This window comes from Callithrix jacchus, chromosome 3, assembly GCF_049354715.1.
Source record: "Callithrix jacchus isolate 240 chromosome 3, calJac240_pri, whole genome shotgun sequence".
NCBI lineage: Eukaryota > Metazoa > Chordata > Mammalia > Primates > Cebidae > Callithrix > Callithrix jacchus.
Genome location: NC_133504.1, coordinates 143048822 through 143064515, shown reverse-complemented (window position 1 = coordinate 143064515; position 15694 = coordinate 143048822). Strand labels below are relative to the sequence as shown.

General features: G+C 43.1%; 1 protein-coding gene across 1 annotated transcript in view; it reads right to left on the bottom strand.

Moving 5' to 3' along the window:
* LNX1 (ligand of numb-protein X 1) overlaps positions 1–14752 on the bottom strand; it is a 195866-nt gene extending 181114 nt beyond the window's left edge. The window contains exon 1 of the mRNA XM_002745839.7: positions 14449–14752. The gene's annotated coding sequence lies outside the window, so the exon portion shown is untranslated. The remainder of the gene's footprint in view (positions 1–14448) is intronic.
* Between the last annotated feature and the right edge of the window lie 942 nt (positions 14753–15694).

The window sequence follows — 15694 nt, the reverse complement described above, 5'->3', positions numbered from 1 at the left end:
TCTGACTTGGCTTCTCTGCTGGGTTTGCGGTCATGAGACGTGACTGGCTGGTAAGTTGGCAGCAGAAGAAATAGACCTTTTGATACTTTAACAATGCAAAATAGTGCATTGTAGTTAGTAGGACTGTACCATGTAGGTGCAGTCAATTGGCCAGTCCTGTTTATTTGCAGATTCCATAGTTGTGAATTTGCCTGATAAATTGAATTGTTACCCCAAGTCAATGCTCATGGTGCTTTTGTGGTTATTTTGGACATGCTCAAAGCAGCAAAACTTTAAGTCACGGGATGAACACGTTCCCAGCTGAGGTGCGATGTGACACTCTGGCTTCTTGTGTCAGCTTTCACACTAACAGCTAGTGTTCTCCTTGCAGTCTACTTAGTGCCCCACTTTTCCTCATTTTTGTGCTCTTCATTGGTGATTTTGCTGTATAAATGGCCCCGAAACATAACACTGAAGTGCTGTCTAATGTTCCTAAGTTCCAGGAAGCTGTGATGTACCTTACAGAGAAAATACCTATGTTAGAGAAGCTTCATTCAGGCATGAGTTGACAATGAGCTCAAAATTGATGTATTAAATAAGGTGTCCCAGTCAGATGGCTATTATCAAAAAGCCAAAAAATAACAGAAGTTGGCGAGGTTGTAGAGAAAAGAGAACACTTATACACCATTGGTGGGCATGCAAATTAGTTCAGCCACTGTGGAAAGCAGTTTCGAGATTTCTCAGAGAACTTGAAACAGACCTACCATTTGACCCAGCAATCCCATTCCAGATATATATCCAAAAGAAAACAAAGTGTTCTACCCAAAAGACATACTTGCATGTTCACTGCAGCACTATTCACAATAACAAAGACATGGAACCAACCAAGGTGTCCATCAATGGTGATTGGATAAAGAAAATGTGGTACATACACACCATGAAATACTATGCAGCCATGAAAAAGAATGAAATCATGTCCTTTGCAGCAACATGGATGCAGCTGGAGGCCATTCTAAGCTAATTAACACAGGAACAGAAAACCAAATACTGCATGTTCTCACTCGTAAGTGGGAGTTAAACATTGGATACTCATGGACATAAAGATGGCAACAATAGACACTGGAGGCTACTACAGCAGGAAGGAGTGGTGGGCGGGGGAAAGGATTGAAAAACTATTGGGTACTATGCTCAGCACCTGGGTGACAGGATCATTTGTACCCCAAACCTAAAACAGAATTCTTCCTTATATTTATTTAAAATCCACTTTCTAATAAATTTTCTTTAATTAAAATAGTTAAGATCCCAGAAAAAATAAGGCGTCTTTAAACAGGAACATACATAAAACAAGATAATTTATTGATTGGCTGATAAAAATGGTGCTAAGAGAGGCTCGCAGGAACCCGACCTCATTCTTACTAAGTAGAACAGACTGTTTTGGGGTCCTAAGGAATCAAAAGGGCTGTTTCTTCTGTTGCAATTCATATCTCATGACTGCAAATCCAGTGGAGAAGCCAAATTAGAGGCACAATCAAGAGTGATTTAGGTCAGGTGTGGTGGCTCACACCTGTAATTCCAGCACTTTGGGAGGCTGAGGCAAGCGGATCACCTGAGGTTAGGGGTTTGAAACCCTGGGCAACATGGTAAAACCCTGTCTCTACTAAAAATACAAAACTTAGCCAGCTGTTGTGGTGCATGCCTGTAATCTCAGCTCCTTGGGAGGCTGAGGCATAAGAACTGCTTGAGCCCAGAAGGCAGAGGTTGCAGTGAGCCAAGATTGTACAACTGCACTGCACTCTAGCCTGGGCAACAGAGTGAGACTCTGTCTCAAAAAAAAAAAAAAAAAAAAGAGTTATTTATTTACATATACTAAGTAGACACGAAGTATGCCCAATGATCTGGAAGGAAACAGAAAACTAGAATGACAGTCGTGTTGGAAATATAGGTTTTTAACATTCTTTTGTTCACATTTTCAATTGTTGGCATTTCTTTGTAGATTTGGGTATTAAAAACAAGAGCATAGCTGGGCATGGTGGTGGGTGCCTGTAGTCCCAGCTACTCGGGAGGCTGAGGCAGGGGATTCTCTTGATCCTGGGAGGTGGAGGTTGCGGTGATCTGAGTTTTCACCACTGCACTCCAGCCTAGTGAGAGAGTGAGACTCCGTCTCAAAAAATAAAATAAAATAAAAATAAATAAATAAAAATAAAACAAGAGCTACTGTCAGGAAGGCAAGGAAGCACTTCCTAACAGAGCATGGTTGTGGCGGGGAAGCGGAGCAGGGAGCCCACGAGGAGAAACTATGGGAAGTGTTTGTTTAGGAGCACTTCCTTAGCTGTGGAACAGGCTGACATGCTTACCGAGGAAGCAGGGACCTCTATATAAGCTCTGCAGCCTTCTCTGTAAAAAGTAAACAGAAAAAAATGGGAGGAGAGAAGGAATGAAGGCAGCGAGTGTATGTCCTTAGTGCTTTGCTGCTGAGAATAGAGCACTGGCAAGCACATGAAAACGTGCACATCTCATTGCTGAAAATAAAGAATCAAAAGTGCGTTTGTTTAAGCCTGGACGTGATATTAACAATAAAGAGCCACCAGTTGCAGAAGAACCACAATGCATCCACAACCCCTCAAAATACATTAGTTTAGGGGAATTGTGGTCAATAGGAGAAACAACTAAGACTGTGTTGTTATAGAAATACTGTGCCTCGCTGGTTTGCAAAAGAAAACTCCCTATGATGACTTATGGAGGGTCTGGGGGGCCTTGGAAGGCAGTTTGTTTCCTGTGGCCAGTAATTGATTTTTCACAAAATTGTGCATTGACTAATTCTCACAAGAGGTTTTGAAAATGAAGCTGGGTTTCAGGTTCGACTCACATGAGCTACTTTTATTTGGACAGTCTTTGTTTTCCTCAGTCTAGTCGGCAGTCCTTCCGGGGCCTTCCTCAATCCCTGGCCGGGGCTGAGGCCTGGCGGTTGTTTGGGATGAAAAGGTATTGGAAGGCTGGCTGCTAATTGGAGCTTGCACCTGCAGACCCCAGCCTTGGAGGCGGCTCGGCACAGGGTACTGTTCTATGTGTGTGTGCTTGTGTGTGTGCATTTTATTTACTCAATGAACACTGGGATGTGGCACAGTGTTTTGGCCTGGGTGTGCTGGAGGAGAACCAAGATGCTTGGCCACTTTCTCTGTTCTGCGGAAGGGCAGGGTGGGGCGGGCACCCTCTTTACTCCCTAAGAAGGAGGGATTTCTAGCCATGCGAATATATCCAGTGTATTCTGATCTAATCTCTTCTGGCCCAAGAGGGGACTTACCCCGATAAGAAGTGCTCTTCAGAGACAGTGAGAGGGTCCCACAGCAGGGCTTTCACCCACCAATGAGCTGATGAATTTTTTATGAGTTGCTTGCACTTCACTCTAGTAACATTGTCCAGGCAGTGCTGAGGAGGGATAGCCACAACCTCTGTGCTCAGCCAGAGAAAAGAGAAATGGATAAACTACCCAAGTGGACCTAGCAACCATGCCCCTGCTCCCCCCACAATATCCAGGGGTTCATCCTAATGCACATATTTAATTTTGTGCATCCAATCAATTTTGGCCTACGGATATGCCCATGAAATCATCACCACAATCAGGGAACAAATTCATCACTCCCCAAAATTTCCTTCTGTCTCTTTGTAATCTCTCCCTCTCCCGCCCCATTCACCAGGCCCCCAGGCAAGTATTGATTTGCGTTCTATAACTACAGACTGCTTGCACATTCCAGAATTCCATGTAAATGAAATCAAACAGTGTGTATACTTTTTGGTGTGTGGCTTATTTCACTCACTTTTTTTCTGCTTAGTATTGCGTTGTGTGGACATAGCACAGTCTGTTATTCATTCATCTGTGGATGGGCATTTGGGTTGTTTCCATTTTGACGCTATTACCAATAAACCTGCCATGAAACTATGACAGGAGGATTACTTGAGGCAAAGAGTTGGAGACCAGCCTGCGCAACATAGTAGAGACCTCATCTCTACAAAAAATAAAAACATCAGCTGGGTTTGCTGCTGTACACCTGTGATCCCAGCTACTTGGGAGGCTAAGATGGGAGAATTGCTTGAGTTCAGAAGGTTGAGGCTGTAGTGAGCCATGGTCACAGTACTGTACTCCAGCCAGGGCAACGCAGAGTGAAATCCCATCTAAAAAAAAAAAGTTAAGACAGGCTTGGGCCACTTCCACTTTTAGAAACTCTTGGGATATTAAAAATGAAAAACAAAATCACAATATAGACCCATAAATATGCTATATTTAAAATGTATATATATGGAACATATATATATGCTTTTGAACATACTAAAAATTCAACATGTAGATATCATCGGAAATAATATCAAGATTCTGAACTTGAAACTCAACGTGGGGCCTAGGACAAAGAGCTCTCCTGGCCACTGACCACTTTGGGATGGGTCATGAGGGGCCAGCACCAGCTAGGGGTCCTTCCCACATATCCTGTACCCCCTAAAGTCATATCTGGTGTGGTTATCTTTTATATGGTTGGAGTCAAATGAACGCTACAGAGACGGCTCTGGAAAGAAAAAGCATTTCCTAGGTGTACACAGATTTTCTGCCAGAACTGGGAAGGCCAATCACAAGCACTGGCCTTTTGGAGAGACCCCTTGCTCTACTCAGCACCAGCAAGCCTGTGGGGCCTGAGGCTTCCTTTGGGTTGACTGTAGTCTTGGATGTTTCTGTTTACTTTGAGGTCAGGTTGCTGCCATGACCATGAGAGGGCCGCTGCACTTGAAGAATCTCCAGATCCCTCCCAGCCATGGCTTGGAAGCTCCCACCCTGCAGGGCCTGTTACCATCACCTCTGTGGAACTTTGGTCTCCCTTTGCCTCTGGGTGTGTCTAGTGTAATGGATCTCTGTGTGGGATGATTTTGCTTTCCAGAGGCCACTTAACATTGACTAGAGACATTTTTGGTTGTCACAACTTGGGGAGTGCTACGGGCATCCAGTAGGTTGAGTCTAGGGATATTACTGAACATTCTACAATGCACAAGGCAGCTGCCCACAGCAAAGAATTATTCAGTCTCAAATGCCAGTAGTGTTGAATCAAGAAACCTTGGTTTTTTTTTTTTTTTTTTTTTTTAAGGACAGGATCTTGCTCTGTTGTCCAGGCTGGAGTGCAATGGCATAATCATGGCTCACTGCAGCCTCCAACTCCCAGATTCAAGCAATCTTCCCACCTCAGCCTCCTGGGCAGCTGGGACCACAGGCACATGCCACTGTGCCAACTCATTTTTAAGATTTTTGTAGAGACAGGGTCTCCCTCTGTTGCCCAAGCTGGTCTCAAACTCCTGGGCTCAAGTGATCCTCCTACCTCGGCCTTCCAAAGTGCTGGGATTACAGAGGTGAGCCACCACCCCGATCAATAATTCTTGGTCTTTATGATCTAGTCAGGTGTCAAGTAGAATGGACAGAGGGTGGCTGATGTAGAGTCTGAGAAAAGGGTTCTTTGTTCATCAATCCAAAAAGGCCGCAGTATAGACATACAGATCAGGTAACAAAGTTCAGAGGACTGAAAAACTGGCTGCCCAAGACCTCTTGCCCTCTCTTTTCCCTTTCTCCTCATCTTCCTTCTCCCTCCTCTTACAAGCTTTGGAGTGTAACAGATCTGGTTTCAAACCCAGGTCCTGCTGCCTGGTAACCTTGGGCAACCTGCTAAAGCTCTTTGAACCTCAGCTTCTTCACCCAAAACATGGAAATAACAATAGGACTTTTCAGAATTATGAAAATTAAACAAGAGAAGCCAAACTACGTAAAATGCTTGTTGGGGCCTCACACGTGGGAAGAATTCAGTAAGTGACAGCGATTAGTATTATTCCACGAATGGAGTATGACCTAACACAAAGCACCTTGCCAGCTGCATTCTCTAGCCACTCAGCAACAGTTGGTGGCAAATTTTTATTAGTTTATAAAATCATCCACTCTAAAAGTTTTAACAATAGCCCCTACTCCTCAAAAGCAAAACCCAGTAGGTAGGTTGCACTTATTATGTTTTGTGCTTCATTTTAGTGATAAAAAAAAAAAAGTAAATGGAGGCCAGGCATGGTGGCTCACATTTGTAATCACAGCACTTTGGGATGGGGAGGCGGGTGGATCACTTGAGGCCAGGAGTTCGAAACCAGCCTGGCCAGCACGGTGAAACCCTACCTCTACTAAAAACACAAAAATTAGATGGGTGTGGTGGCATGCATCTATAGCCCCAGCTACTTGGGAAGGTGAGGTATGAGAATCACTTGAACCTGGGAGGTGGAGGGTGGCAGTAAGCCGAGATTGTGTCATTGCACTCCAGTCTGGGCAACAGAGTGAGGGTCTATCTCAATAAAAACCCCACAACAAGAACAACAAAAAAAACAAAAAAAAAAGCCCCCCAAAACAAGAAATAAATGGAAAGTGACTTAAGCTAGACTGATATATTATATATTGAAGTATTTTTGTACCTGTGTTGATATATGCCTATATGTTAGTTTACGGTCCATGAGAAGAAATTTACACAATGAAGTTTATCAGAAAACACACCACTAGCTGGGTCTCTCGTAGCAAATACCTGGGAACTCATTGGCTGCCCCATTCCAGGACAGAGTGGGATTCCATGTCAAGTGACTTGGATAGTGTCCCAGGTTGGGTAGGTTACCCCGGGCACCAGCAGGGCCTTCTTGCCAGATGGCCAGGCAGAGTCTGGGAGGTTCCTGCAAGAGGGAGCTCAGAGTATTTCTGGAAGGTCACTGTTACCAACTCAGAGAACCAGTTCTGTGAGTTTGGCTCAAAGGGCATATTTAGTCAGAGTAAGAGAGAGGTGTGGGAACAGGGAGGAGGATGTCTAGGTAAGGATTACAAGCAGCACAGTTAAAATGCGCCTCTCAGTTTTCAACAGAGTGAGGGAGAGGTAGTGCCTCGGCCCCAGCCTTGAGATCTAACTCCTCGATTCTTGCCAATAGCAGGAGACTGAACCCAGGAAATCTCCAGGGAGCTAAAAGATGATCCAGGTGATAAGGGCTCAGCCAGGCAGCATCCACGCCAAAAAAGAACAGAAAGTTTGGCTTAACTCTGTTTTTGCCTGTGTTTTTCTCCTGGGCAGGAGTGTACCTGAAAACACTCTGGGATACACAGCGGCACTTACACAAATTCAGAATCCAGGGAAGGGCTCCTGTGGCAAGGGAACTCTTGGGACGCTTAGGAGTGTGGAGCCATGACAGAGCTCCCCAGGAACATTCTAGAAGATAGGCTAGATTTCCTGGCCTTTTGTCACCAGCCTGGAGTGTGGCAGAGCCCTCTTATGCAGAGGGTGAACGAAGAGATTCGGTCATTTCTTTCCCTCTGGTGGGCTGTTCTCAGCATTAAGGTGTCAGTGCACTACCACTGGGGTTTCCCCATGGAGGCTCTTCCAGAAAAGGGAAGGAGGATTTGCCTACTCAAGCCCAAAGGGCAAGGGCCACTGAAATTGCCTTTTGAGTAATAGGAGTGGCAGACACTGAGGCATGTTGCAAAGAACTGTTCATTATAATCTTTACTCTCTCTAACCCAGCTCAGAAAAGAGCTTTATGGGAGGAATATAATTTGAATGAGAAGGATTCTGTTCATTCTCCTAAATACTCTGTGGATTGAGATCAGCAGGAACAAGGGGCCTATGCATGATCTTGGCCTCTCGCATGATCTTGGCCTCTCACATGATCACGTTTCCTGAATTTACTTTAGATGAAGTATGCCACTAGAAAAAAAATCAGTCATGTTTGCATCTCTAGAACTTGGGTCTCAATAAACATGTTTTGAACGAATACCTGAAACCATGTGAAATACCAGATTCCTGGGTATGTGTTGGTGAGAATATTGATTACTGTTGCATACTTTTATGAAACAGAATCAGGAACAAGGGAAATATGAAAATAGCATAAGACCAATGGAAATATAAACCAGGTATGGATGTCATGCGAGCCTTCGTGATTGGTACAGTTGGGCATCAGATTCCTCTGAGCTTCCTGGCAACCAAAGCAAAAGGAAAATATCCCCAATTACATCATTGTCATTTGCAGAAAGGAGGAAATGAAGCAATTCCTTTGTAAGTACCATAGTAATGTTTAGTATGAATGAATACTAAAAAGTATGAGAGCATTTAGTATGAATGAATATTCATCACTATTTCACTCAGCATTCCCTTATAAAGGCTGATATACTCAATTTCTACCCCAAGTCACATGAGGAAAGCTTGGTATTTACAAAAGAATTGCTTGATTTCTTCCTTTCTGAATATGACAATGATCTAATTGGGGATATTTCCCTTTTGCTTTGGTTGCCAGGAAGCTCAGTGTAATCTGATGCCCAACTATACCAATCATGAAGGCCCTTATGACATCCATACAGGTTCATATTTCCATTTGTCTTATCATCCTTATTCTCAAATTTCCCTTATTCCTGATTTAAATTCTTGTTTATATTTCCCATGATTGTATGGCAGAGCTCCAAACCTTAGATGCCTCTAATTGCCAGGCAGGTATTGGTAAATGACCGAAGTGGAGTAATAGCGCCTGGTGGGGACTGTGGCAAATGAAGAGAGATCCTCCCTGGCCACTCTGCTAAACTAACATGGCTCCCCTACCTCATTCTCAGTCTCTATCCTCTAACTCTGCTGTATTCATAGCACTTATAATTTCCCATAATTATCTCACTTAGCTGTCTACTTGGTTATTATGTCTCACCTGTGCTATATTCCCAGCACCCAGAACAGTGCCTGGCACAGAACTGTCACCCAATCTACATTTGTTTGCGGAGTGAATGAACAAATATAGGGCCAACGTGGCCAGAGTTCCTTCTGTTTTAAAGGAAATTTGAATTTTTGTATGAAATCTTCTGATTGTTAGAGGTTTAGTAGCTAATATAAAAAATGAAAAACACTATGGTGGCCAGAAATGAGCTACGCTAACGTGAGGCCATTGTTCTACTTTCTGGCCTCCAGTTGTAGCAACCAGTTTCTTTGTAGAATAAAGTGGTATATAAATAAATAAAAACACACATCTGTTTCACATTTTACAAAGCATTGCCACCCACTGTTAATTTTTCACTATTATTTCATTATTGTTCCAATTTAACATGAATAAGAAACCACTACTACCCTCTTGCCCGGGAGTTGAAATGAACCTGCACGTTTAGAAGTGGAGGAAGCTGTAAAAGCCAGGAAGTGGCCCGGCAGCCAGAGCTGGCCTCTTGGTTAGGCGTTCAGAAAAGAGAAAGGAAAGGTTCTCCGGGCTCCATTTTTTCTCTTTTTCCTGTCCTAGCACCAGAGGTTAGGCGGATGCTTCATCTGACACAGGCTGTGACCTTGAATTCATATGCAGCCTCACACTGGGTCTATTTTTATATGTTGTGTGCAGGACTAGACTATCAGTGTGCATGTTTATGACAATCCTTTCACATAAACCTTTGGCTCACTTGCCACCTGTCAAGAACTTTAATCCTAAAATGTTTTAGTAATGTGCACACACGAACACATACACACTGAATAATTAAGCACAATGCAGTGTCTCTTTCATTTCTGCACAGTCAGTGTGATATTGATCTTATTTGTTTTAGGAAACAATCTCTCTTGCTCTTCCTCTCTTTTTCTGTAATTGGTAGAGTTGTTAGTTCTTTGTGATTTAACAATGTCTTAGCCAATGATGGAGAATATGACCAATTTTAGCCAAGAGATGTTTTTCTGTATATATATATTTTTCCCAGACAAGAAGTCTGCTATTTTCCCAAGAATCATTGGTTCACCTTGCTAAGACAAAAAAGCCAGGATTCATTGGCATTTTTTACTTTTGGTAAAATACACATAACATGAAACTTGGCATCTTAATAATTTTTAAGGGTACAGGTCAGTCGCGTTAAGCACGTTCCCCCTGCTGCGTAACCATCACCGCCATCCATCTCTAGAACTCTTTTTGTCTTGCAAAACTCAAATTCTGCACCCATTAAACAGTAACTCCCCATTCTCCCTCTCCCTCAGCCCTCCACAACTGCCATTCAACTTACTGTCTCTATGAATTTGACTACTGTAGGTACCTCATGCAATACTGGAATTCTACAACATTTGTCCTTCTGAAATTAACTTTATTTCACTTAATATAACGTTCTTCAGTTTCAACCATGTTGTGGTGTGTGTCAGAATTTCCTTTTTATAAAAGGCTGAATTTATCCCATTGTATGTGTTTACTACATTTTGTTACCCATTCACTGGACACTTGGGTTGCATGTACCTTTGGACTATCGTGAATAATGCTGCCATAAATATGGGGGTACAAATATCTGTTTGAGTCCGTACTTTCAATTCTTTTGGGTATATACCTAGAAATGGAACTGTTGGGTCATTGACAATTCTATTTTTCATTTTTTGGTGAACCACCATACCATGTTACACAATAGCTGTACCATTCTACATTTCCATCAACAGTGCACAAGCATTCCAGTTTCTCCATGGCCTTCACAACATTTATTATTTTGTAACTTTTTTTGACTTCATAGTAGCCATGCTAAAGAGTGGGAAGTGGTATCTCATTTTTCAGTTTTTGATTTTCAAATCTCAGTTTTTGATTTTCATTTTCCTAACCATTAGTGATGAGGATCTTTTCCTGTGTTTCTTAGTCATTTATATATCTTCTTTGGAGAAATGTCTATTCAAGTCATTTGCCCATTTTTGAATTGGGTTGTTTCTTTTTGTTGTTGTTGAACTGTAGGGGTTCTTTACATATTCTGGATATTAACTCTTTCTCATATAGATGATCTGCAAATGTTTTCTCTCATTCTGTGACCTGTCTTTTCACTTGGTTGTTTGTGTCCTTTGATGCCCAGACATTTTTTATTCTGATGAATCGTTGGCATTTTTGTGCTTCCACTTTTGTCTCCTCTGGCTCTAAGGGAGGTGGACTATGGAGGAAGGAGGACTGCCTCACAGCTCCAACAACAGGGAGTTGAAAGGCCACTGGAGAAAGGCCACTAAATCCTACTGCAAATAGACTTTCAGAACAGTTTCAAAAACTCCCTCACTTTTGCTCTTCCATTCCCTGAAGACATTCAGGCTGCAGAATTGATTTAGTGATAATTGAATTTTAAGATGGTTTCCTTCCAGTTTTGAGGTTGCCAGGACAATCATGACAATTACTATTGGTGTGAAACCCATTCAGTGTGTAGTGGCCACTCCTAACAGATCATGGTGAATGGAAAACGAATAGAAGAGAGGAGTTCTCCTTAGCATGCAGGGCAAGGCTGAAACCTTTGGAGGCTGAAACGATAGAAAAATTATGGTGCCTCTAACCCAAAATGTGTCAAAAGATAAGCATCAGTAGGCCACAAAATGAATCCAAAATGAATACCCGATTTTGCTCAAGGTAAGAACTTAGAGTTTCTTTTAAAATGCCAAAATCTATTCTTTTAAATTTGTCTTTTAATTAATTCATTATATTTTGGGGTGCTTCTGATTCACCAGTGCCCTAACCCCTTTTCGATCCACCTATTAGAAAATAACATCTTTGTTATTGCTGTTTTTCTTATGCTATGCATTTTTGCATACACTATGTAAAAGAATAATTTAATTATGTCAATCCCACGAGGTGACTACTATTACAATCTCTAGTTTTACAGTGAAGGAAACTGAGGCAGAGAATAGTAACTTGCCAAAGATTCAACAGCTATAGATCCACAAATCCTAGGTCACAGAACCAGGATTTGAGCTTGGGAAGTCTGGCTCCAGAGCTCTTGTCCTAAAGTCTAAAATCCAACACCACCAGCTCACCTTCACAGCCTGCGCCTGCCTGGACGCTCCTCCTCTTGCCTCTGGTACTGTACCAGCCATCCTGAGGTAGCTCCTGAAATTTTCCACCCATTACACTCTTTCACCTTTCATGCACACCACTCCCTTTACCCCCGCTTCTAGCCAGTCTTTACCTTGTTAATCTCTGCCCATTTAGGATTCCCTTTTGGCATCTCTTCTGTGCCCACCCAGTCTGGGCTAGGTGCCCTCCCCTGGCAGGTTGTGTAGGCTCTCATTGCACTTGTCCACATGGAATTGAAATTTATTGCTTATTTGCTTCCCACAGTGGACTGGGAGTTCCTTGAGGGTAGCAATCAAGATTTAAATCTCTATGTCCCACCCTAGCCAAGCACCTCATACCTCGTAAGCGCTTTGTATCTGTTGTTGAGTAAAATGAATAATGGAGAACCTTGACAAGGACTTGGCAGAGAAGAAAAAGGAGAATTAACTGCCCCAGTAGTGGTTTTTACCCTGGAAATGTTGTTACTACCCTGAGCAGATAGTGAGCAGCTCACATCCATATAGATGAGCAGACCAAGTGGAATAGAATGAATGGCATAAGCCTGACTTCTTTAGGCCTGATGCTGAGGACATGTGCCCTGCCTATACGAAGGAGAAAGCTCTGTTCCCCATCAAAGACAGTGACAACACAGGTACATACACACATGCACAGCGCAGGTCACAGTCTTTAAAAATATTACACGTGGCTGAGCAAAGTAGGCACCTGTGCGGGGTGTGGAGGACATATCGTAGCTCCAGAATTCCAGGAGCCAGCTCAGGGAGGCCCAGAACAAAGCATCAGGGCCTAAGCAGGGTGCGGAGGGCATCTGAATGGGGCAGGGGACACTGGTCATGATGGCAGTTGGTGATATTTGGGGGACCGAACAAATAAACAAATAATATATTAAGGATAATGGGAGCCAGCCTCTGATCAATGTTAATGACGGCAGTTACAAATTCAGAAAGGGAGAAAACTCTGTGGTGTTGGAAGTGTGAATTTATGGTTTTCAATACATATGGATTAATATAGAAATAAATAGATACATAAATAGAGGAGGAAGCTGGGAATCAGAATTAGACCTGTCTAGCTCTTTTCACCATTCTTTACTAAGGCCCTACACATAGGCCCTCTGCTGTGAAACCTCTGCCCCCTTCGCTGTCCCCTAGAACCCCAACTGGAACTCACATAGACTTAGAAGATTCCACCCCCATAGTCTCAGAGCATGCATCACACCACATGGCACTAGTTGCACACAACTAACTCATGAGGTTTTGGTTACATGGAGGGTAGGCCTCCTCTTATCTGTATTCCCTGCATCTCCCTTGGAACCAGGCACATGGCCATCACGATAGTTAGTATTAATATTTACTGTGCACTTATTATGCATCAGCAAAGACTTCACATGCATAATCTCATTTACAGCTGAAGACAACCCTATGAGGGACATATTACCATCATTCCCATTTCACATATTGGCAAGGTGAGGTTAGAGGGGTTAACCGAGGTACGCCAAGATGTAGAGCTAGTGAGAGGTAGAACCAAGAGTCAAGGCCAGACGGTCTAATTCCTCAGACTGTGCTCCTCACCCCTCAGCTCTGCCACCATGGACTAGGTGTAAGTAAATGGTCACTCAACAGATTCCTCCCAGGGACTTGTGTTTCTAAACACTCTCCCTCAATCCAAGTCCACACTTTATGCTGAGCTCGTTTGAAGCTCACCTCTTTAGGGGAGCTCCCCATCCTGGTCTGAACTGCTGCCTCAGTTCTCCTTGGGCACAGGGCTTGCATCGCACCCTGACATATGACCCAGTCAGTGTTGGAGCAGGGAACATAGTTTGTCGACATTTGTTGAACTGAATTCAATGCCCAGGAATGGAAGTAAACAGGGATACATGACAAAGTGGTATATTGTACAGGATACTGTGGTTATCTATTTCTGGATTTTCCAGAAGAGTTCAATTTCTAAAATTCCATCCTCTCATCAGACCATTTGTCAGAATACATGGCCAAGAATGTAGTCTGGAATTTTGTTTAAAGAGTAAGGTCGCCATTCTATAGAAGAGAGGCGGGAGTGGGCACAGGGTGTGCTGCCGGGCACCCCAGCCCGACACACCCGTGGGCAGGTCACAGCTCTCTGAACCTCTTTATCTGTAGGTAAAACTGCAGTGCAATACCTACTCCTACTGCGGAGTGAAATGAAGTCTGTGTGTGATGTGTTTTAAATACTGATGAAGAATAATGTCATGTAAATCCAGTTACTGCTAGTGGGATTCCTCACGGTTTCACTGACCTGTCTGGCAAGTCATTTTCATCTGTGAAAGTAAAGAAGCTTTTAATGAAGACCACTGCAGGAAAATAGGTATAAAGAGAGCAAATGTCCTGAGGTCTTTCTAGTGTTTTGAAAAAGACACCCCTGGATATTTTCCATCTTTTAGACTCTCTTCAATTTGATGCGTGTGTGTGTGTGTGTGTGTGTGTGTGTGTGTGAGAGAGAGAGAGAGAGAGAGAGAGAGAGAGAGAGAGAGAGAGAGAGAGAAAGAGAGAGAGAGAGACAGAGAGAGGGGAGAGTTGGAGGCCGAGTGGGCAGAGGTGGAGTTGTTTTAAAAAACTGCATGAGATTCTAGCTGGTGGAGGGACAAGGCTATCTTACCTTTGCTGTATGAGGTCTCCCAGCTGTGTGAGGTCTCAGGAGATAGTTCTTTTGAGAGCTGAGCTTTTCTGGCTTAGCAGTAGCTCAGAAAACTTTTCTTTCTCTTTCCAGTGTTCTGTGCCCCAGCTGTGTATAAAAACTGCTCCGCCTTTTTCCATGCAGGGGTTAACCAGGGCATCTCCTGCCCCTTCTGCAAGGCTTTGGGTAGAAGAGATCCATAAATCTGACAGCAGCTATGGGGAGATTCAAGGAAGAGCAGTCTCCCGCAGAGCAGCATGCATTACCATCAGTGACAAATCTGTCTGGTTTGGATGGGGCTGAGACACCCCTGAACTTCCTTCTGCTCTTGCCAAAAGTCAAGATCCTTTTGTTCACCTTTAGGGTTGCCAAGTCAGGCCTACCTCTCCCCTAGATGTTGTTTCCTGCGGGCAATGGGAAAATGATCTTGGAGCCAGAGAAGGGAAATCAACAAGGAAATAAACACAGGGTCACCACACCTTCAGGCCATCAGTAGGTCTGGAACATTATCATGCTGGGACCAACTCCTTAATAGGCAGGGGCTGCTGACTGGACAGGCCCTAGAATCCTGGGCATCTTTTATTTTTCAATAAGTAAAGGGGCATGCACCAAAATCAGTATCAGGCAAATAAGTAGTTCTGACTTGTTCTAATACCTTGCCAAAACTTTCAAAGATTTTCCATAGGCAGTATTGCTCATAACTGAACATTGCCTAATGTTTGTAGACAAAAAAAAAGGAATGGGCATGTTTGTGGCTGATACTATTTAAGACTTTTAACTCCAAAGATATAGAATTATTGTTTAAATAAGTATTTCTTCTGCTCATTCTTCAGCATCATCACCATCATCACCATCGTCAGCGGCTGCAACATCTTTGCTAACATTTATTAAGTGCTTACTGTCTACCAGATTCTATAGTAATCACCCGACCTGCATTATTTCATTTAATTCTCAACAGAATCCTATCATTATCACTCCCATTATACAGATAAAGAAACTGAGGATTAGAGAGACTAAGTCATTCCTGCAGAGTGACCCAGCTAATTAAAAATGTAAACATTGTGATTCCAGAAGTGGGCTTTTCTGAGCTTTGCTTTTCCCACCAGTTGACCTAAGCACTAATGTGGGCTGACAGCTCCAGTAAGGACCAAAGATTTTGCTTAAATAAGTGATTAGCTCTGGGTATCAGATTCTAAATAGAAACATAAATAATTAGTGAGTTAAGTAG